This window comes from Anas acuta, chromosome 5 (genome assembly GCF_963932015.1).
Source record: "Anas acuta chromosome 5, bAnaAcu1.1, whole genome shotgun sequence".
Taxonomy (NCBI): Eukaryota; Metazoa; Chordata; class Aves; order Anseriformes; family Anatidae; genus Anas; species Anas acuta.
Window position 1 is genome coordinate 43,211,496 of NC_088983.1, and position 22,114 is coordinate 43,233,609.

Sequence of the window (22,114 nt, forward strand, 5' to 3'; positions counted from 1 at the left end):
CAGTATTTCACATTCTAGTCTGACTGTAGTAACAGTGATGTACAGACTGACTGTAACCCTGTAATTCCCACTGATTTCAGTGGCAGTATTTACTATCCAGCCTTATTTAAGGATCAGGTATTAAACTAGACATATTTGCTGAGACGATCTGTGCTATGAATGAAATGAAAATTAAACTGTGCCAAGTTCATTTAGTAGTCACAATTCAAGGCTTGAACTGTATGCTTACATTGTTACATGCTGATTGTTACATTAATTAATTAATTAATTGTTACATTAATACATAGTTAAGGCCATACTTTGTCAACAGCTGCATGAGAGATACCTTGGGATGGCCTTTATCCTACAACTGATACTGGTCATGTAGTCCACTGCACATTTTAAGAACTGACATTTCCTAAAAAAAAAATTATTTTTCAAAACCAGTGATTATTGTCTTGAATATGCAAAAAAAAATTCTAAAAACAAGCCAAGTGTCTTACATTCTCAAATTTCTATGAGGGGGGAGAAGGGGGAGCAATTACTTGCTAAATTCCTTATTACCCTCCATAATTAGTGTTCAGCTTTCAGAAGCTTTTGAGAGTATTACAAGTTTTTTTTTTTTTCTTTCAAATTTGTTTTTCATGAGAATTTAGAAAAATTGTATAGATGTGAAATCTCATGGGATCATGTTGCTGTATGGAGGAAACAGCGTGTAAAATTTATAAGTAGTTTCCTTTTGAGACTTATGAAGAAAGGTAAAACAATGGAGCTTGGCTTTAGTATTTTCCAGAATACTAACTGATTTTTTTTTTTTTGCCAGAACCTATGACAGTAAAATGTAAATAATGCAGGTAATTACAGATCTCAAATAAGTTTCTTTATGTTCTTTGTCCAGCTGATAAAGTATAGACCTGGCAGGGTCCATGATTGAATATTCATGTTTGTTAACAAAGCAGATTGTTTGGATCACATATTCCGTTTCTGAAAATGACTCAAATTTTTGACTGCAGAGAAGCCAGTCCTCTAAGTTTAGATTACATTACTTCCTACTTATCTTAAAACTCTCCAGGGTATTTTGGGAAAAAAGTGGTGTTTCTCTGTCTAGATTCATATTAGGTGTTAGTCTTAGTCTTACTCATCTTAGGTATTTATTTAGAACAATAACACAAAACTAGGAAGTCTTCATGTTGCACATGGAAGTTAGTGTATTTTCAGTTTGGAGAGAATATTTAAAATTCTATCTTTCTTAATGTCCAACGCTGTAATTTTAAGGGGTTCTCTTTTCCTCACTTTTAACAATGATTGTTCTTTAAGAGGCATTAAAGTTAGTTTCTTTTGCTTGAGATATTAACAGTTTACACCCTTCTGCCACAATAGAGAAAGCAGGATCTGTCCTTCAGTCTGTTCTTGGCATAGTTTAAAAAAAAAAAAAAAAAGTATAAACACTGAATTCCTGAGCTTGCTTTGAGATGGAAGGTCATTAACAGGGCACTTGAGCAGATTGGTATTACAGTCAATTGAGACGCTGAAACATCCTAAATGGCCTAATGCAGCAACTAAGTGCTTCTTAAATTCCAGAACTTTTACTTGAGCAGAGCATTCATGACCAAAGTGAATTTCCATTTCCTTTAGTAAATGCTGTTTTTATATAGTCGTAGTTGAAGAGGCAACACAGTGTAAACACAGCAGTTTGATTCTATCTCCACAGCAGCAATAAACTAATTTGTCAAGTTATAAACATGAAATCTGAGCCTCAGCTAAATATATATGGTTACAGGTTGAATTAATAGAAGTGGCAGGAGTATGTGTGTTTATATATGTGTATACAAACATACACACACAGAGCCAATGTAGCACTGTCAGACTGATCAGCATGCGAATTAGGAACGTTTCATCCTTTGAGAAGCTAATTTTTACCCATGTTCAATTCAGCATTATGGAAAGGATAAATTTGATTTCATTTCTTTGTTCTAAAGTAAATTTCTGTCAGGAAAGAAGGAATGGATGGAAATACATTGTATTTGATTTTGTGTGTAGCTGTTCTACTAATAAAGTACCTTTAGATCTAGCACTGTTTTTCCCAGTTGTTTAGGTAACCACTAAAGTTTTGTCCTTCTCATTAAAAGATTGTGAGAACATGGTTTGACAGGGAGAATAAAGAAGACATCTGCCCATGTGTAAATTCCTAGATGAAAGGTGATACAGGTATGGTTCATACTATATGTAAGGGCCTCCTGTGGTTTGAATTGTGAAGAGACTATGGATGGTAGAAAAGGGCAGCTAATCTTGGAATTTAGCTGAAATCTAGCCACTTCAGCAAGGTTTTATGGACAGATAAGACCAAACACTGAGACTGAGTGAGAAGTATTGAAAAGTAGTGAAGTCCGAAGTGATTCAGACTGTATATACTGTATATTCAGTATATGCACCCTGGCAATGCTGTATGGTGGTGCATAGGAGTCATATATTTCCATCAATTAAAAATATGGCCTTCTAGAAGTTTAAAGAGTTTCTGAAGCACTTTGAAAAAACATTTTGAAGTAGGTCTTGGCAGATGATGTTTGCTGAATTGTCTTGTAGTTTTTTAGTTGTTATCTCATCCCTCTGTCCCACCTTTGTAACAGAGGACATGTGGCTGTGCCCTGCTGCTCCAGTTTACTATCCAGTACTTTCACTTTGACACCTTTTGAGACTGGGCATGTGTTAAGATGCCAGGCTGTGATGTGGAGTTGCTGACCGAGCAGCATATGTGCCCTTTTGCTGACTGTGTGTTCAACAGCTATCTCAGTGGAGGGCTAGCTGTGAAACATCGGAGAAAGAGGAGGAAGGCAGGTGAATCTGGGTGTCAGTTTGCCTGCTTCAGTGAGTCGTGACTCTCATTCAATGTATGATGAATTACCTCTTGCATGTCTAACAGATTTCCACGTCGCACTTTGTGAGATAAAGGTGGGCTTTAGTGAGTGAGGGCAAATTTGATCTGTTCTTCCCTTCCAAGTGAATCTTTGACAACTTTTTCCCAATTTCAACAAGCAAGTTCTAAATTAAGTGAGCTTCCCTTTTGTGTGTCTGCCCTGCCAAAGGCTGCTGCTGATATAGTCTTGACAAGCATGGCTTAAAGAGTCTGAAAGATGAAAAGCTCTTGTGCTTTAGAGACCAAAGCACAAATCCAGCAATGCACTCAGGTGTGTCAAGGTCACTCACTAGTATATCCAGAGATGGTGTTTTAGTGTGGACTTCTCAGTAAGACCCTGCTCAAATGCATCACTCTTATCTGAAGCCATATATTGCACTAATTTATGTAAAGGCCAAGACCAGGGCAAAGCAAGTTGGTGTTAATAGCTTTCCCTTTTTGTCTTTGTTTGCAGTAGTACTTCCTCACCTGGGGAAGGCAGAGAAGGGGAGTAAGGAAGAATATCTGTCTAAATATTTAAGTGAAGCAATGGAAAGAAAAGAAACAATAACATGTTGGAATGATGAGATTTTGGGAAAGGGATTGGAAAAAAGAAGAAACACCTACGTATGCACAAAATTATCTCTTACAATCTGAATTATTCTTAAAGCCCCTTTTCTAGTTTTCAGTTTTGCACCTGTTTCTATATGTTTGTTTACTACAAATTTTGGTCTCAGTTAGACTGATAGACTAGCCATCATTTGACCTTTCTGAAACATTGTTTCTTTTTTTCTGGGAAGTCAGACAGAATGTGTTTGTACACATGGTGAGTCCAGGATATCCTGGTCTTAGGGCACAAAAATGGGCCAGCCATATGTGCAGTGAATCTACATCAGAGGTGCATCAGTTCTACTGTGTCTTTAAAACAGAATTAATTGATGCATGCCCAGAGATTACTTGCTCTGCTTTTTGGACTCCTGAAAATCTGACCAGGGCAGTTTTGACACTTGGCAGGAAGTGGAATATTGGAAATACGAAACAAACATACAAAAAGCAAGCATGTGGTAAATGACATCTGAAAAATATAAATTCAGGCTCTATTTTTGTCATTCAACCCCTTGTATGAGATTGATTTAACAGATAAAACCAGAATCCTGCTTAAAGTGTTTGTGATTGTGCCTGTGTAAACTGGTGGACACTAATTAATTTTTTATTTTTATTTTTTGAAATAAGTGTATTTTTGTCTGTTCACTGAAAGCTGAGGGAAGAAAGACAGATATCCAGAGTCAGCAGTGCTCTATGCGGTGACATTACTCCTTATTGTATTTATTTTGCCCACTTTTAACAGTGGGAGGAAGTCTGTGGAGGGAGAGTTGTTTTATGAGACATCTGTAAAAAAAAGGATACCTTTATTTGCTGTTTGTCAGCATTTTGAAGATTGTGTATCTGGAGTCTAATCCTATGGTAAAGTTGGTCTCAAGTCACACAGGATTAGTTGTTTATTATGGCACAAGATTCATTTCTCAGGGGATCTCATTTCAACTATCACATAACATCCTGCTTATCTACTGATCTCTTGAACTTTCAGGTCTCTGTGTTTGTTCCTCTAATGTGGCTTTGTAGTCAGCTATTAAAGCTGTAATAGTTTACTGCTGATAGTAGTTTGGTATCTTCAGTAGTAGATGATATGCCTTAAAGAAACATTATGTTTCTTGACTATTTTACTTCTGAAGTTTCTTCAACTCTTAAAGAGTTTCTTTAAGAAGTCCTGGGTACTGGAAATCAGTTGAAAGAACCAAGAGGTACTGCCCATGGCTTTGGTTAAATTTTGTTTTAATAAACATTTCGGGAGTTGAAAAAAAAATAAAATGTGTATGAATTTTGAGTATGAATTCACATCAATGGAAGTATTCCCAGTAGCATTAAAATCTGGTTCCTGAATCACTAATTAGCTGCTACATGACAGTAAAATTTACACAAAACCAAAAAAGCTGATGAAATAAACTGAATAAACTTTCAAGATAGATTATATATAAACATTTTAAAGGATTATTAAATGCCTTGACTATGGCCTAGTAATTAAAATGCACAAGTAATTAAAATAAACAATTCATGCTTAATATCTGTAATACAGATTAGTGTAAAATTTTGCAATAAATAATAGCAATGTTCTTATTTAATTAAGTCTAGGATGAAAAATCTGCCCTCAGGGTTGTCTAGTAGATCTCAGTCTTTCATTGTTTGATCTAGTTACTGAATTTGGGGGAGGGGGGGAATTTCAGTGTTATTAATTTTATCTCTTTAGAACATGCAAAAAATATATTTTTATTTATTTTATTTTTATCTATTAATTTAATTTAATTTAATTTCTTACCAAAAGCTTCCTGGAATATAGTCCTTCTCTTTTTACAATCCCTTTGTAGAAAGTATCCTTTCCCCATATTTATGAAATACAGATTATAGTTACAAATCTAGTGTGATAAAAAAAAATATTTTTTTTAATGCTGCTCATCAAAAATAAACACCATGCAATTGACCAAGCAGGATACTAGTCCTGCCATAGCATCCCTGAAATCAGACTGAAGTCATCAGATTCAAGCTTTTGGGCACTGGCGCCCTGAAGTCAAGGACATCAATTCTGTCTTCATCTAGCTCTCTGTTGGACTTTTAGAAAGTGATTTCATTGGCTGGTTGAGGGCTAAAAAAGAGTAAATCTTTTTTTTTTTTTTTTTTTAAATGTACATGTGAAAATATTTAAGTAGGATATACACAGAGCAAACTGTTCCTGAGTGAATTATTAATTTAGTAAATTTTTCTTACTCCCAAGCCCACATAGATCCTGCCAGGAACATCCATGAATAGATTTCAAATACTTCATTATTTTTAATTTAATTTCAATACTTGCAAGGGTGTCATGTGCATAGATCAGACTGCTACAAATTTGCAGACTGCTTGGAATGTGGAAGCCTCTGGCTGTCTCCTAGAGGTTAAGACATTTTTGTGTTCTTCCAGACTTGTTCTGCTTCAGAGGCTAGAGACTTGTCATCTTAGCAGTCCAGATGGAAGGCTCGTCTTGAAGGTAAAAGCCTGACTTTGTCTATCTTGACTATTTAAAATCTGTCTTAAACGTGGGGTAAGCTAGTGCAGCCTTGGGGCTTTAAATCTAAGTCCTGGGCTCCTCTTGGAGAAACTTCTGCCTGGGCTCCCTCCCCCTTCATTCTTCCTCTCTATCCATATATTTTCCTCACTCCAGGGTTTGAGAAGTATTGCCTGGGAGTTTTTGTCCCTGACAATCTTCTCATGGCCAGTCAGTTTTTCATGTTCCGTTAAGGGTTCCCACTTTCTTACAGAGCAGATATAGGGTCCTAATGTTAGACCTTTACCTATTTGCAATTATGAAATAGGTAGTAATTACTCATTTCATCTCTGGGGTACTGTTTTTCCTGTTCACACTACTAAAATATGTATGAAAGAAGAATAAAATTTGGCTTTCAGGATGGTTGGGGAGTACAAGCTGTCACCCACATGGAAGTATGATTATTAAAGAGCTTGCTTGGCTTCAATATTTGTAGCTGAAAACCCAAATCCTTTCCTGCATGTTTGCTGAACAATTACTTGGAGTAACAAACACCATAAATGTAAAACTGTGGCTAGAAACTGCAGAACTTATCGAAGTCTGCTGTCAAGCAGGGTAAGGCAGTGAGATGGAAATAAGGTCTATAGTTTTACAGGGACTCAGAAGAAAAAAATCCCTTCTATGTTATTATTTCTCAAAATGGTTGTATATTCTCACAGCTTCTTGAAAGGTAATGTTCTCCCCTTTAACACCTTTCTTTAAAAACAAAGGAAAGAAATGATGGGAGGGGGGGAATGCTGGTGAGAAGTTGTGAAATCTTTTTTGTGGTGAAGTACATTGTTGGATAAACCCCTGTGATTGTGGTATTGTTATAGTGCTTATTATTTATTCTATAGAAAGTAGCAGCTCTATATTTACTGAATATATAGTTATGGACTTTAGAACATTTATTTACTTGGATGTCCATAATGGATCTGAATAAACTGCTGTGTAAGCACACATTCAAGCATTTTAAAAAAGTGCATATTGTTTACTTGATTGACCATATACAAAACCATGATAGAAGCACTATTGTTTAGCCAATACTGTTTTGAGGCCATGCCAGACTAATAAGTGAATAGGTATTCATAAGTGTTTCTAAAACATATATCATTTACCTGGTATTAGGAGTGTAGCTTTTCAGAAGTGCTTTAAAGTGTACCTTACTAATGTATTTTCCCAATAGTGATTACAGTTAAACACTTGGGATTTTTTTTTATCTTTAAGAAAAGTACCCCTGAAAGTGCCTTGAAAATTTTAAAGGTTTACTGTGAATACAAAAATAGGAACTGCTATATCCAATAAGATGAATGTTGTTGTTATTACTATTAAGAGCAATAGTACAGTAGTGTTTAGAGGCTGCAGGTGATATTAGGGCCCACTCTGTTATGCACTGTGCAAATATACAGTTGCAGTTTTTGAGCTGATCTTTACAAATCCTGTTTAGTTAACTGGGTTTCGTAGCACCAAAAAGTTCAGCCTATCTGCTTACATTCACAACTGAAAATAAAATTTTACATTAAATAGTTCTTAAATATTTCTAAGAATGTTTCACACATGCTAACTTAATTTCTGATGTAGGTCTGCATTACTAATTTTGCAATAATATATGTAAAGATGAACATAATTTCTGCTCAAGAAACTAATCTTCCCTGAAGAAGAAAAATAATTACAGTATATTCATACTTTGACATACTAAAATAGCTTCATATTTACTGAAATTAATTAAGTGCTGATCAGACGGTGGCATTTTCTCATGTTTTCTTATCACCAGATCCTTCAATCTAAATGTTTTTCTGCTCTGGCCCAATACGAGCATACTGGAATATTGATGTTTGGACTTACACATCTCTTCCAATCTTCAGAAAGTTGTATTAGGAATCCCATTGCATATCTTTTCTTCCTTTTTCTGGTCATAATTCTTCCTGATGTACCTTAGACTCTGTTTTTATTAGTCACCTCACATTTTTTTCTTCAGTGTTGCCATCCAGAGTATAAGAAAATGATCCCTGCTCTTGCAACGACATACATAAACAGCATATTTTAGTCTTTGTTTCAAAATCTCTAGCTGGCCATTTAATTCGGAGAATATAATTTGCCCAATCCTTTTAAGTATTTGGCTTTTACTGGTGCACTATTTCTTGTATTCTGTACTTGGATTTCATAAATTTTTGTCTAGAGACAACTGCAAATATGACAAACTTGACTTTATCTCCCTTTGTAAGGGTGTGTCTATGGCTTGTATTAGTTCTGTTAGAGATACGCCGTTGATGGTTATCAGCTTTAAGATGATTATAGGTTTTTGGGGCTCATTGTCTCATTTTGTGTGAGAGTATATATATTTCTATTTTCAATGTCACAACAACAAAGCAGGTACAAAATGTCAATGGATTCATAGCTTATTCTATAGAAAAATCATTTTTGCTTAGCTTTGTTTGTGTAAGTTAGAGATAGTCATAGATGTAGACAGGACTCTTCTGTAAATGGAAGTTGCAATGTGGTATTTCCTGATTCTGAAGGTTTTTTTGATAGTGACAGTATTACTTGTACTGGTGTTCTGTATTTCATCAGAGGTGATCATGCACAGAAGCTGTCATTTGTTGCAGGGACTTTGCTGCATATACAGCTACTGCCTTTCATTTGGACTAGCATTCCTTTATTGTTTAAGAAATTAAACGGTCAGATTAAAGGTATGATCATCTTCACGCATCCTTTAATAAGTGCTACACACTATTTATACCAGTGCTTACCTAGTGTCTTGGAGATTGAGAGGACTAAGATCCTTGAAAGTCATTATCTCCTGGCTACTGTCTATATTTCATGACTTGAAATTTTTTCATTTTCTAATACTTGTATCAGAGGAATGCCCTGGTATAGTTTCACATTAATGGGAGACAATAAAATAAGCACAGGAAGGTGGCAAGTAAGGTACTCTTATCAGCATGACAAACATTCTTGGATGCTTGTTTGTATTTTTTAGTTAATATTCATCACCATAGATTGTTAAACAAACCAAGCTTGTGAACAAAAGGGAACAGGTACATTAATCATTCAGTTTTATCCTCACTGGAAAATAACTTATTCATACCAAATTGTTTATTTTCTGAAAGTCCAGGATAAAACATCAAGGGAAAATTCGTATTAGTTCTACTGGATGCATTTAATCTAATTTTATGCCTCAGATTAGAAAAGATTTTAGTGTACAAACAGAGAAACACATGTAGCTTTATTTTATACTGACAGCCATTTTTTTTGTATGACAATTGTTGATTTGTATCTTTGCTTGTTGAACAATAAGAACTTCTAAAGGTGCAAAATCCAAAACATAAACCTACTTTATGACTTGATTGGGCATTTTTTTAAAAGGTTGTTGGTCTAGAAGTAAATTTGTTAATTATCCTTGGGGATGGTGAACTTGCCTTATGGGAGGCTTGAGTGATGGCAGAGAGCTTATTGGGGGTGTCTTGAGAGCCACTTCCTTGACTTCTCCTGTCTTTCTCCTAAGACATCTTGGCAGTGATGAAATACTGGCAGTTTGTGATGATAGTCTTATGAAATGAAGTTATAGTACACACAGTATGGTTCCCTAGTGTTTTGTTGCTAAGTAGTGCTTGTGCATGTTTAATCCCTTCCTTGAAAATTCCAAAATAGAAAATAGACACCTGGAGGGAAGGAAAACTATTCATCTCCGACCTGAAATATGTTTTCTTACATTGCTAAATAAAGGACTACACAAATTCCCTTATTTACACACCCACATTATGCCAACGTACATGTTAACCTTTACAGTTGGCAGAAATTGGGAGACTGGCTGCCAGTTTCTGTTTTGTATAGATTGAAGTAATCAAGCATGGCACTACAGTATGAAATATGTAACAAACGATGTTAGAGTGTATATCACAAGACTGCAGTGCAGCATGAAAGTAATGTTTCAAAAAGAGAAAGCAGAGAGCTTATCTTGCACCTTGCTTTGTCTTGTGCACTGGGGATGAATTTGGGCCTGTGATTTTGTTTCTGTAGTGACAGAAGTGTCTGCAAGTAATCTGCAAATACAAATTTTAAATGTGGAGAAGTATAAAGGAAAAAAACTTAAAATGTGGGGAAAAAAGAGCTCACATCATGTGTAGATGTGTATTATACTGGTAGAACTAAAGTAAGGGTGAAGTTCTGCTCCTGCTAGAACCAGTGGGACAAAATACCACTCAGATGCCTTTAATGGGATGCAGGTGTAAAGACAATTTTCTTGAAGACACTTTATACCCATTCTAGTATTCTCACTGCCAGCTTTACTCCAGAGTGCAGATAACTTTTCAGATCTGTCCTTAACACAAGATATTTGAGACAGCCTCTCTTACTAACCTGCTGTAGTGGTGCTAAATTCCAGAGCAAAAGAATCAGCAATCAGTTTAACAAGGTGCTGGCATAAGCACAGTTTCCAGAGCAGAGTAGAAGGAAAGGGAAAAGATATTCCTTGAAAGAAGAAAGGTGTAGAAATTGGCTTAAAAAGCTTACTTTGTGCTACTGAATTTCCTTTTGCCAGTGAAAATTATTTTACAATACGGGGAAAAGGAAAAATAAAAATTGAGGAGAGGTGGGTATTTCTACCCAGTAAAGAGAACAGAAAAAGCAAGGTTTGGTGCTTAAAACAAAAACAAAAAACAAACATAGAAACAAAGATTGCATTTACAGTAATGTAATGGCTGAATGAGGAGTCTTTGAGACTGTAAAAATGTGCCTTGGAGCTTTTCAACTCTGATAGTCTCATCTAAGGTTGTACATCCAAAATGTTTTGTCCAGCACCCAATGATCATATTCTCAAATCTGATGCAAATGTGGAAGTTGATATTTAAGAGTGTTTGGATTTAAAGATGATCTTATTTGAAACATTTTTTTAACTCCCATTTGTCATTTTGCTGTTTTCTGGTATGTGAGAGGGACTTCCAAGTATGTTTTACCCAGTGTAGTTTTGTTTCCAATAATGTTCATTCTTCCTTGCACGAAGATTTGATTCAGATATAAGGATGGAAAAGTGAGCTTTAGACTTCAAATGTCAATTTTCCTCTACGGTGTAAAATTGTCATAGTGTAAATAGTAAGCTTTAGTTGACTGTTACTCCCAGTTCAGTTTGCGGCTCAGTTACCCTCAGAGGTTTAGGTTTTTCATTTATTCGGTGCTCCTAAAATAGTCATGTTCTGTGACTTCAGCTGTTTCCGGAAAAGACGGATTCCTTTCTTTCCCTAAGATGTCTCGTGAAGCGTAAGCCCGAAGGAGCAAGCAGAAGACAACAGGCTTTTGCAATCCATTTTAGAGAGTAGTTGAAATATCTTCCCTGAAATTGGCAGCTATGTGCCGGCCCCTTCCATCTGCAGGCACTGGTACAGTTGGCAGTTTCCACCCTGCAAAATCAATCATGCCCCTTCCAGATTAAAGACCTAAATAATGTTCATGCATTTTAAGAGCATTTTTTAATTTCCTGATATTTATAACAACACTTGGGGAAACTTGACACCGAAATCTGTTTCCCAACTGCATTTGTTTTTCCCTCATGTATGCACACTGATTCGTTATTGCAAGATTGCTCATCAGTGCTGGGCTTTTTTCTGTTTTGGGGTTTTGTTTAGTTTTTAAGACAGAGAATTAAAGCACTCATTATCAAAACAAATATATATTTATATATATAAACCCCTTAGTTTTTAGAGGCTCTGAATTAGTGCTAATGACTTCTTTGAGCTTTCCAATACTATGTTTTCAAAAGTCCCTTAAAATGCTAACTCTAGCTCATCTTTTGTTACACATGGTGAGTGAAAAATGAAACTGAAGAAGAAGATTTTGTGCTGACCTTAGACACATCTGCCAGAGCAGTCACCTCATATAAGCAACACCATGCTCATAGTTGAAAACGCTTTGGAAAGAAAAGAGCTAAACTGACTCTAGCCCATAGGATCTTTTTTTTTTTTTTCTTTTTTTTTTCCTCATTGTTATGATTTGTATACTTTTGCATCAGCAATGTAGCACAGGTTGTTGGGATGGGATTAACTTGACCAAGAGAGGAAAATATCTATCTTCCTGTGAAGTGCTTGATCTTCCCCCTGTTTCCCAACATATAATCTCTAGGCTGCTTTGGAAGTGTGTCTTATCACCTCTTTGCTGTATCTCTGGTTCCCTCCCATGTGAATACATTCTCATGTTTCCTTCAATGTCAAATTGTGTTAAGTGATGGTGCACCTAGGTGCTCAAAATAAGAAGCTTTCTCCTAGCTGAATGTGGAATTCACATATTGTAATAGGAAAGTAGAAGTGAGTCCAGATGATTTTACTGTGTAGACAATTCTGTTAATTTTAAATAAAAAACTTCCTAACTATGCTATTTATCTTGCTGAAACAATGTTAAATATTGAGGAGTTCAGGACAAGATTCCTATTTATGTATATTGAAAAGCCCCCATTCTGGGACTGTTGTAGCTCAAGCTTTAATAATGTGTCAGATATCCAAATTGCTCAAGAATAACCAAAGTTCTAATCTGTCTAATCTAAAATAGGTGTATGTAAATACAGGGAGACATAGATGTTTTCCAGATTCATTATACCAACTGTGCATGCACTATGTTAACTACTTGCCAAACTGAATAATTTTTCTTCAGTCAAGAACACTTCTACAATATTTCTACAACAAATACATTTCAGGAGTGGAATTGTCTGTAGCTCCTGTTTGGACCAGCTCTTTGAGCAATAATTTCACATAATAATGCTGAACATAATTCTTGGAGGGCTTGAACCATATATTCAGAAAAGTTGTATATGTGGTGTCTCTGGAAAGCATTTATTATATGATTTTTTAAGAAACAGTAGAAGATACTCTAGGCTAGGTGAAATTTTATTGTCAGGTTATTAAACTGTAGGAAGGTATCTTTGTTTCTATGTACACTTAAGTAAAAGCTGAATAGTGTTGTGAGAGAACAATGAAGTTTTTTTTTGGTCTGAATTCCATGATTTTTCATTTATTTTTAGGCTTGTTTGATTATTAGGCTTTCTTTTTCCTCTAGGATTCTGAGCACGTCTGATACAGCTGAAATAAGGCATCTACTTTGATCAAGTGAACACCATTTGAAAGATCACACAACAGATAGGAGAAAATTATGCAGAATAACTGGAAATAATTGACAGGTAGATTCATTTTGCTCCATACGTGTTTATACTTTCACTTTTATGATCATAATAAACTTCCTGGGTTGTCTAGTTGTTCCCTGCTGATAAAGAAATCTTACCCAAAACTTTTATAAGCTTACCTAAGGTGAAAAGTATGACAGAAAAAAGCTGAGATTGTTTCACTAGTCACAGCTTCATAAGTATTTGGTATTAGAGGCATGAACCATCACATCTAGCAAATTATTTCTAATTACTACATATTTAGTTATAAAGCATGGCCCAGAGTCTGAAATGAGATCTGACCTGAGTCTTTATGTACTGATTCTCATCCCCCTGGATGGCAACATAATTTCTACTGGAGCAATGACAGTAACATGGTAAATTTAATTTCTAAAGACAAGCATCACGATTTAAATGTTTAAATTTTAAATAAAATGGTCTAATTGTAAATAGAGACAATCATGATGCTAATGAAACCAAATAGGAATGAAGTGCTGCAGAAACTGTCATTTAAAAAAATAATTATGATTAGACTTGGGAGTATATAGACCAGGCCTGTTATGATTAATCCATCCATAGGGTTTTTGGTTGTCCTCAAATCTTTGCTTACCTGGTCCCCCTGCTTATCATAAGTGGTTGCATCTGACTGGACCAAAGGTTTCTTGTACCAATGAACTTGTCTTCCATATTGATGGCTAGGGAATATGGCAAGAGACTGAATGATATTTCTACTAAGTAGCATCCTGTAATCTGTGAGATAGGGATTTACTGAGTCACGTGTATGTTTGAAGATTTGATAGCCCTTAGAGGGGTTTTCTTCTACCTATTTGTCCAGCCATTATTTAACTAGATGTACATTTCTAGGAAATTTTATAATGTCCTTTGTCTTCCGTGTTCAAGCTGTCTCTTCTCATTATTTTCTCTGGTACTTTCTGTACCTTTTTTTCAGAACAGTTTTTCATGTTTCATTCCATTTGAACTTTAAGGTTTCCCTTCTACTAATCTGTATCTCAAAGTCTGTCTTGCAATGTTGCTGATAAGGATCTTGCCAAGGTTTTAAAAAAAAGCATCCATGTAATTTATTCCATCTATATGTTTTTAGGGCTTTTTTTTTTACTTTTCTTGGTCCTTTAGCTCCTTAAGACAAATATCTTCTTGAATGTTGCTACTTATGGGTGACAAAAAAGGCAATAAAATAACATGCTTTTTATTTTTATTTTATTTTTGAGGATATTTCCAAACTTTGTTTAAAGCTCCCTAATGGACTGGAAGTTTCTACCTAGCACTTATTTCTTTGGCTTTAACACAAGACAATGAAATACAGGAAGCAAATGGGGCAGGGGTGAGAGAGAATTGAAGTACCAATTTGTAAATGGTCTTATTTCTGACAGAAATGTTGATAGGTCTTTTGCCAGGCTTGAGAGCCAGTTGTTGTGGTGGCTGCAGTTGTCTTTCCTGTGCACTTACGAGTGTCTGTCAGTCACTAAGATGATACATTTCTTTATCATGTGTGTGATTATAAACCATTATTTTGTGAGAGAGGCCCTATGCTTTTCCTAGTGTCTCAGGTGCTCTTTGTAAAAGTTCTTCTGTCAAGGAATTCTTCAGACTTGTACAATAATGTATCAAGGTGGCAAACTCTGACAGCTTCAAAAGCTGGGTTTCATTTCATAGGGGCTTTTAAGCTGTCTTGGATATATACCTGGCAGACATTTCAGTCACTGTCTCTGCACTGTTTTCCTCTTGTTTCTTTCCCACATGCCATGAAAATATTTTCCTTAAAGTATTTACATAGTAAGAGTCTTCCATGTGATTTTTTTTCTTAGAAACAGCATTTTAATGGATAATTGAGAAGGAACACTTCCTTTCTCATTAGACACAGAATAATTTGATCTCTGGCTAATGTATTTGAAAAATAATGTTTCAGTGTGTTATGATAATAATAAAGCAGATTTTTTTCCTTCCACAAGGTTACATCTGTTTACACTATTTTACTATCTCTTGAGTGGTATGATATGAAGTCTTTTTATTGCAGTTTTGTTTAAGAAGAGCTGAGCATGTGATGGAACTGTCAATCAGCATTTAGTCATACAGTATCTATTTCTGTCCCTGTTCCTCTTAACACAGAGGGCTATTATAGTCTACATTACGGGATAGGTACTTGGGATAAAGATATCCTTGAGGGGCAGGATTTATTATGAAAGGAAATTCAACATAACATGAGACATAGTTTAAACAGCTGAATTTACTTGCAAATTCTAAAAGTTAAATAAAGCAGAAGTTGCTTTTATACATTTGGATTTTCTGTTTGAACCAGAAGGGTGTTAGTATAATTGAATTTGCAACAAAGAAACTTCAAACAAGGCTATCAGGTTTTTCATAACTGAAGTTATTTGCCCTAAGTTTGATGTATTCTTTGTCTCAAAGGCTAGGACTTCCAGGGTTGTTTACATACTCCGGTGGGCACAAATTGCTTTCCAGTGGTCATATAGCTAGCTCACGCACATCAGTGATACTCAGAGTGACTGAAAGCCTGCTCCTGACACAACTCCCCCCTTTTGTCCTCCATTACAAGTCTTGCATAAAGTAAGCACCTACTGCATCCTTTAGAAAAAATAAACTGAGTAAGACTTACATCTGGCTAAGACAACTAAAACAAAAGGTATAAAATGAATTACATTTCTGAAAAATGGAATAGATTAGTATGATGTCTGCATTCTTGTATGTATATAAACTCATATGTGTGGAGACTTATTTTGGCTAGATAAATTGGAAAGGGTCTCATGAGGTAGAATTACTACTCAAGAATTTGGTTGAGTCCAAACCAATTTAGTGTACATTACCCTGTCAGGGAACCTAATTTCTGAAAAGGAAAATCTTTTCAAAAGTTGTGTTATAAACTGCAGCTTAAAAGGAACAAGTGAAATCTGCATGACCTCTTCATTCTGTTATTGAAATGTATGAATTAATTCTTGAGGTCTTAATCTTCTTATAATGCTGCCAAAAGACATGTCGCACCATGTGGGACATGGAAGTTGAGAAATGCTGAAGGAAATGTCTGTTTTTTAACTATGAATTTTCTTGTCTTGTATAGCCTTTAAGCTTTCTTGAATGTAGATCACCTTGCATTTTGCAGTTTTAGGGGGTTGAAGTAAATAACTACTAGTTTTATAAGGCATTACCACATCTTGTTTAAGCCTGGTACTTTCAGTCAAGTATTGCTGTAAATTTGTTCTTTAAGTATTATCAAAATACCATATATTATTTAATGTAATTAAACGTTTGTCCAATAATAGTGTATCAATCTCTGCTGCTATGTAGAATTGTAAAGGGGTTGGCCTGTTGTCTTAACAATTAAAAATAACTTAATCTTATTAATAGAATATTAAATTGATACTAACTGTTCTAAAAATGTTGATGGCTTCATATCATTTAACAACTTCAGATGTAGGATTATAATAGTACCCAAAATGCAGCCAGTACTACACAAATATAGTAAATTAAAAATGTTTTTACCATATTTATCAACTATTCCAATAAGATTTTCTCTTGTAATATAGAATGAAAATAAATGTGAACCAGTCTCTATTGTGCTTGCTCTTTGGAAAAAAAAAAAGTCCCTACATTTCTGATACAAGTAAATAATTAAGTGTTATTTTAGAGAACTAGGAATTTGACCTGGATAACTTCAGATGATACGGATTTTTCCTGGAGTACTGAAAATTCACAGACAAGTCACGTGAGTTTGTCTTCCTGTACTGAGTCACGGGAGGAGAAAAAATACTTATGCGTGTTTTCAGTAATAAATCACTTAAAGAATATGAGCTTGCAGAAGACTGCTTTGATTTTGGAGTGCACAAATATTATCATCAATTCAGTTAATGTATGGTGTTGATCTTAAGGAGTGGATATTCCTTGAGCTTAATGGCTTAATCCATTCCAAAATGGAGTTACTTTGGTAGAGGTGGCTAAATTTATTCTCAACTACAAAATACTTTCTGCCTTGTACATGCAATATTAGTTACATTGGATCACAGGAGTCATTGGATCACAGGAGTTTTTCAGGTTCACATTTGGAAGGGGAAGATGCATACTTTATGAGAAGGCAAAATATTACTTTTAGGAGAAAGGTTTTAACCTAGGAGAAATAGCCCTTGTAAGTTCTGTTCCTGGGACGATTTTCTAAAAGTGAGGTGGTGTTTCTTCTTTTATAAGTTTTATATGTCATACCTGTGTATAGTTCCACTTACCAAATGCTATTTGAGACTGTAAACACAACTATAACACAAAATGCTTAATTGTAATAATGATAGATATAAACTTTTAGTCTGACTGTGTCAGCAGTTATGTACAGGCAGTGTATTGTAGGATCAATTTTTTAAAAAATAAAAAATATTTCTGTATTTTTTACAAAAACAAACAAACAAAAACAAAACAAACAAAAAAGGAATTACAGTGTATTCACACCAGCTAATTCTTAGTTACCACAGCAGCTTGTGGAAGAAGACTGGGGGAGAGTAATACTACATTTCTGTAGTGAATGCTGACAATAGCAGGAAAGTTTCCTGAGAGTTGAATTCCATGATATATAACTCTTAGATTTACATGAGAAAGTCAATAATTTAATCAGAGCATTCTAGTAAGAAAGAGGAATTTCTGCTGTGATTATTAAAAAAAAAGAAGATTTCTGCATTCATTTCACATGCAACAAGATAAAGTTAGCAGAGTATGGTCTGAAGTGTTGTAACATTTGTGCTCAGCAGGAAGAGAGTTCTTAATGGATATCTCAGTGCTTAGGAATTAAATGGTTATTTAGTCTTAGGAAAAGCAAGGTTATATATATATATATATTTTTTTTTTTGATAGGGAGTAAATGAAAGAACACACACATCAGCTGGTACGAGGCGATTTTCAACAGATGATAGCTTTGTGCTGGAAATGTGGCTTCCATCAAATTCTGATATGTTGTTCAAGCATTTCTTTTCTGCTACCCACTCTTTCCCAACAAAGCAACACACAACAAAACTAATGAAACTTAACACTTTTTCAAACTGAGAAATGCTTTTTTCTCAGGTCAGTATAACCCTCTGGTCTGCTCAGAGACTACCGTAGTGCTTAAATGATTGAGATAAGTTTGAAGAAATGGCCAGGCTCTTCAGAATAAGTGGCAGTATGGAAGTAAATCTGGAAGTCTCTATTTGGTTTTCTAAAGTTGACTAGGAAGGTAGCTATTCTTGTAGCATAAATGATGTGCTATTTGACATTTGTTATTGTGGCAGATACTCATGATCCCAAGGATGGTGAAAGTCTGTTTTCCTAGGTTTGTATCAGTTCAGAAAGGCCTGGGATGGGTCATCTCACTTCTGAGTTCACATTTTTTCCTCTAAGATTGGATCCAACTTTCTGTACTGGTACTGACAAATTGCCTTTGTTTTCCTGATCTGGATCTATATCCAAAATTCAAATTCTCCTGTTGCTTTCTGAATTCCTGTAAAAAACAATTGCCTCAAGCCTAGACAAACTAGCACAGAGGTCTTAAGTCCTCCAGTCTCTCACTTCTTTTTGCTAACTGTGAAATACTGCTGTCCTGCTTGTCACTGTACCATAGGCTCCACTTTTGTTTTTCTAGAACAAATTTAATGTTTTATGTGACAATAGCAGTCAATGGAGTCCTTTATTCTAATCTATCTTGTTAACCTTTTGAACAAGTATATTTCCTTCTCCTGTTTTTCCACCAAGTTCACAAAAAACTCCTTCCTTCTTTGACTCTTCCTTCCCTGTCCCCTATTCATTTATACTGCATTAAAAAAATAATAAATAAAATTGAAAGTTCATTGTGATGACCAGCATTATTCAGTTACCATTCTGTTAATGTATCTACCTACATGCACATTGCTTCTCATTTTCGTAAACCTTTGGGATATTGTCAGTTCCACATGCCAGCAGGGTAGCAACTATTTATATTACAATGCCTGGCTGGTGCTCAGATCTGTTTTCTGCTCCAGACTAATTCCAGTGCCTTGCAGTTTTGCATTCATGTCCTGGGGTGACTCCTGCCATAGTTTCTGAATCTGTTCTGACATAGCTTCCTTCCTTCAGTTCTACTCAGTTGCAGTTTCTGTTTGACCAGACCATTGTACCTATTTATGTTGGCCTTTAATCTTAGCTCTTGGGATTCATGATCATTATAACAAGAAAAGACTTTGGGATTAGGTTTTTTTTTTTCCTACCAGAGAAGGGTATTCTTCTGCAACTTGACTCCTAAGTGTTGCTATAACTCATACTAGTTATTTTAATAAACACAAAATGTGAAATAACTTTTGTTAAGTCATTAGTGGTCCTCTTATTACTCTTCTTGTGTGGATGGGTCCACTAGTACGTTCTGCTTATATACAAATAGCAGTAACTGTATCATATATTGAAGCTACACACTAAATAAGAGGTCACCAGGTAAAAGCATTTTTCTTTTTCTCTTTTCCCATCCTGCAGCTAGGTCTAAGCTAAGGAAGGAGGAGAGCTGCGAGGGATTTACATGTTGTATGCACATGCACAATGTTTAAGTGGAATAACCTCTCAGAAGCTCTCTTTAAACTGAGCACACTTACAAACTGGTCCTTCGTGCCTCCTCTTGTGAGTGGGGAGGAGAGGGTTTGCAAAATAAATTAACAAAATGGTTTTCCTGTGGCCTCTGATTGGTATGCTTCTTAGTAGATTATATAAAAACGGTGTCAAATTTACTGCTGCTGAAAATTTCACCTTTGAGGGTATTTTCTTCCCTGTTGGAAAAGAGATTGGATTTGATAATGTGTCTGTACCTTGAATGACTGGAAATGTCTCACTGTTTGTCCAAACAGCTAAAATGCATAAGACAATTGAAAATGAAGTTCTTATTGATTTGCTGCTTATTTAGTTGACTCTCTTGAGAACTGGTTGGTAGAAAAGCATATATCATCACTCTTACAAGTAGTTTTGGAATTTTACGAAAGTGACAGGTGCTTGCAAAATGGCTTTACTAATCAGACCTGCACAATAAGAGCAACTAAAATGCACCATGCCTTTCAGTAGAACAGGCTTTTTCTGAACAACTGTTTGTGTGAATCAATTCATGTCTGGAGACTTGTGAGAGCTGGAGAAATCTTGCTGGAATCTCTGAAGAAGCAACAAGCTAAAAAGAAGGGATTTTAATGTTTCTCAGGAGTTGTATGGGACTTGATTCTCAACAGAAATGCTACTTATGTAGTTTATGGGAATGTGGGCTTACAAGAGCTATGACCAAGAGTAGTGTGACAGTATGAACCAGATTACCAGAAGAGAAAACTAAGAGTAGATCGAGATCCATAGGACTACACCTATGTATTTCCTTAGTTTGCATGTTGCTCTTGCTTAACTGGCTGCTCACCCTCCCTTACAAATGAAGATAAAGAATACAACTCTTTAAAAAATGTCTTTCATCTTCTTAAAAAATACGAAAAGGCACATTCAAAATGTGTGTTTTTTTTTTTTCTGAAAAAAAGAATAAATATTTGAAAATAATATTGCAGTTATTATACTTGTCCATCTTCTCTTCTGTTCCTAACATTAAAAGGAAAAAAAGGGGAATAGGGATCTCTAGATGTCCCTTGCAAGTAAAGAGGAATGTTTTTCAAAGCAGAAATTCCATTTTTATTCTGAAATTCTGATTACTGAGAAAAAAATAAAAATATTTAAGAAAAAAAAAAAATAAGACCTTAATTTTAACAGACTAAGATTCTCATAAGTTCTTTAAGAAGTCCTTTTACTTTGACTAGATCTGCACACAGTGCATAAATAAGCTATAGTTTTGTTGGGAAGAGTAAAATGCAGACGGTGGTAGCATATTCCTTGTTCATGTCAGTACATCTCACCTAACAGAATTTAAAGATGTAGATGCATTGTTTATGTGCTCCATCCTAACCTCTCTTGACTTAGGACTGTGCACTGACCTGAGTTTTCTCATGCCTTTCAGTAACAAAATCCTTCCCTCCACTTCTTTCTGGCCTAAAGACAAAACACACATTAGACACTTTTCCTTTCTGGGCACAGAACAAAGCTGCTGCAAGTCTTGCCTGGTTACCATAATGACACGTAATTGCAGTCCTTCACTTTTAAAGTTTACCCTGTCTCAAGGGTAATGGCAGTGACAGGAGGGGGGATTTTATACTGTAAAAAAGCCAAACTATGAAACTGTTGTGAACTATTTTAAGAAAATTCCTTTAGTCACCAGTACCTTAGAGGAGGGTGTAATATTTTGACTCCGTTGTGCTTTCAATTGATTCTGGAAGGACCAGGCTTTCCCCTGCAGGAGCTGACCTTGTGCCAGTGACATCAATGGAAACATTGCTATAGACTTTATTGGGAATTGGATCCAATGCGCAGTTTGCACCAGTTGTGTGATAGCCCTAGATAAAGTCTTTTTCCTTATCACATTAGTAGCTTCCATCATAATGTACATGTTAAGACTTCATTTAACTTTGTGTTGAGGATATGGCTACTATTGAAACATGATGAGCAATAATTTTCTTTCTTTGAAAAAGTTATTTTCCATACTTTTCCACTTGGAAATGATATTTTTTCCACGAAGAAAGAAAACAGTCACATTTTCAGACCTACCCCTGGAAAACTTTAATAGAATCCAATTCTCCTTCTGTCATTAGAAAAACTCTGATAAGAAGAAAATATTTAACTTTCACTGTCCAGCAAGGATTCATTTGTATTTTTCATCCAGTCTTCCGTGCTTACCCTGTTCATTTTAGGAGTGGTTTCATGGTGGCAAAAAGGAACCACATTAACAATATTTCAGTTGGGAATATTATGAATTTTGTAGTGAACACATGGACTGAATACTAGTCTTAAAAGTCAATTAACAAGTTCTCCCACTTACTGGTGGAAGAATAAGTGAGTTTGGATATTCTTTTCATGGGCAATATACCTATTTTGCTAAAGTAAATTCTTAATTCATTGCTTA

The 22,114-nt window shown here is 35.4% G+C and overlaps 2 long non-coding RNA genes across 2 annotated transcripts in view; both read left to right on the plus strand.

Annotated features, from left to right (window-relative positions):
• LOC137858186 (uncharacterized) overlaps positions 1 to 19,815 on the plus strand; it is a 29,453-nt gene extending 9,638 nt beyond the window's left edge. The window contains exons 2-4 of the long non-coding RNA XR_011097557.1: positions 5,885 to 5,951; positions 13,029 to 13,149; positions 19,621 to 19,815. This is a non-coding gene — a long non-coding RNA (uncharacterized lncRNA). The remainder of the gene's footprint in view (positions 1 to 5,884; positions 5,952 to 13,028; positions 13,150 to 19,620) is intronic.
• LOC137857648 (uncharacterized) overlaps positions 1 to 22,114 on the plus strand; it is a 695,515-nt gene that overhangs the window by 142,364 nt on the left and 531,037 nt on the right. The gene's annotated exons all lie outside the window — the stretch shown is intronic.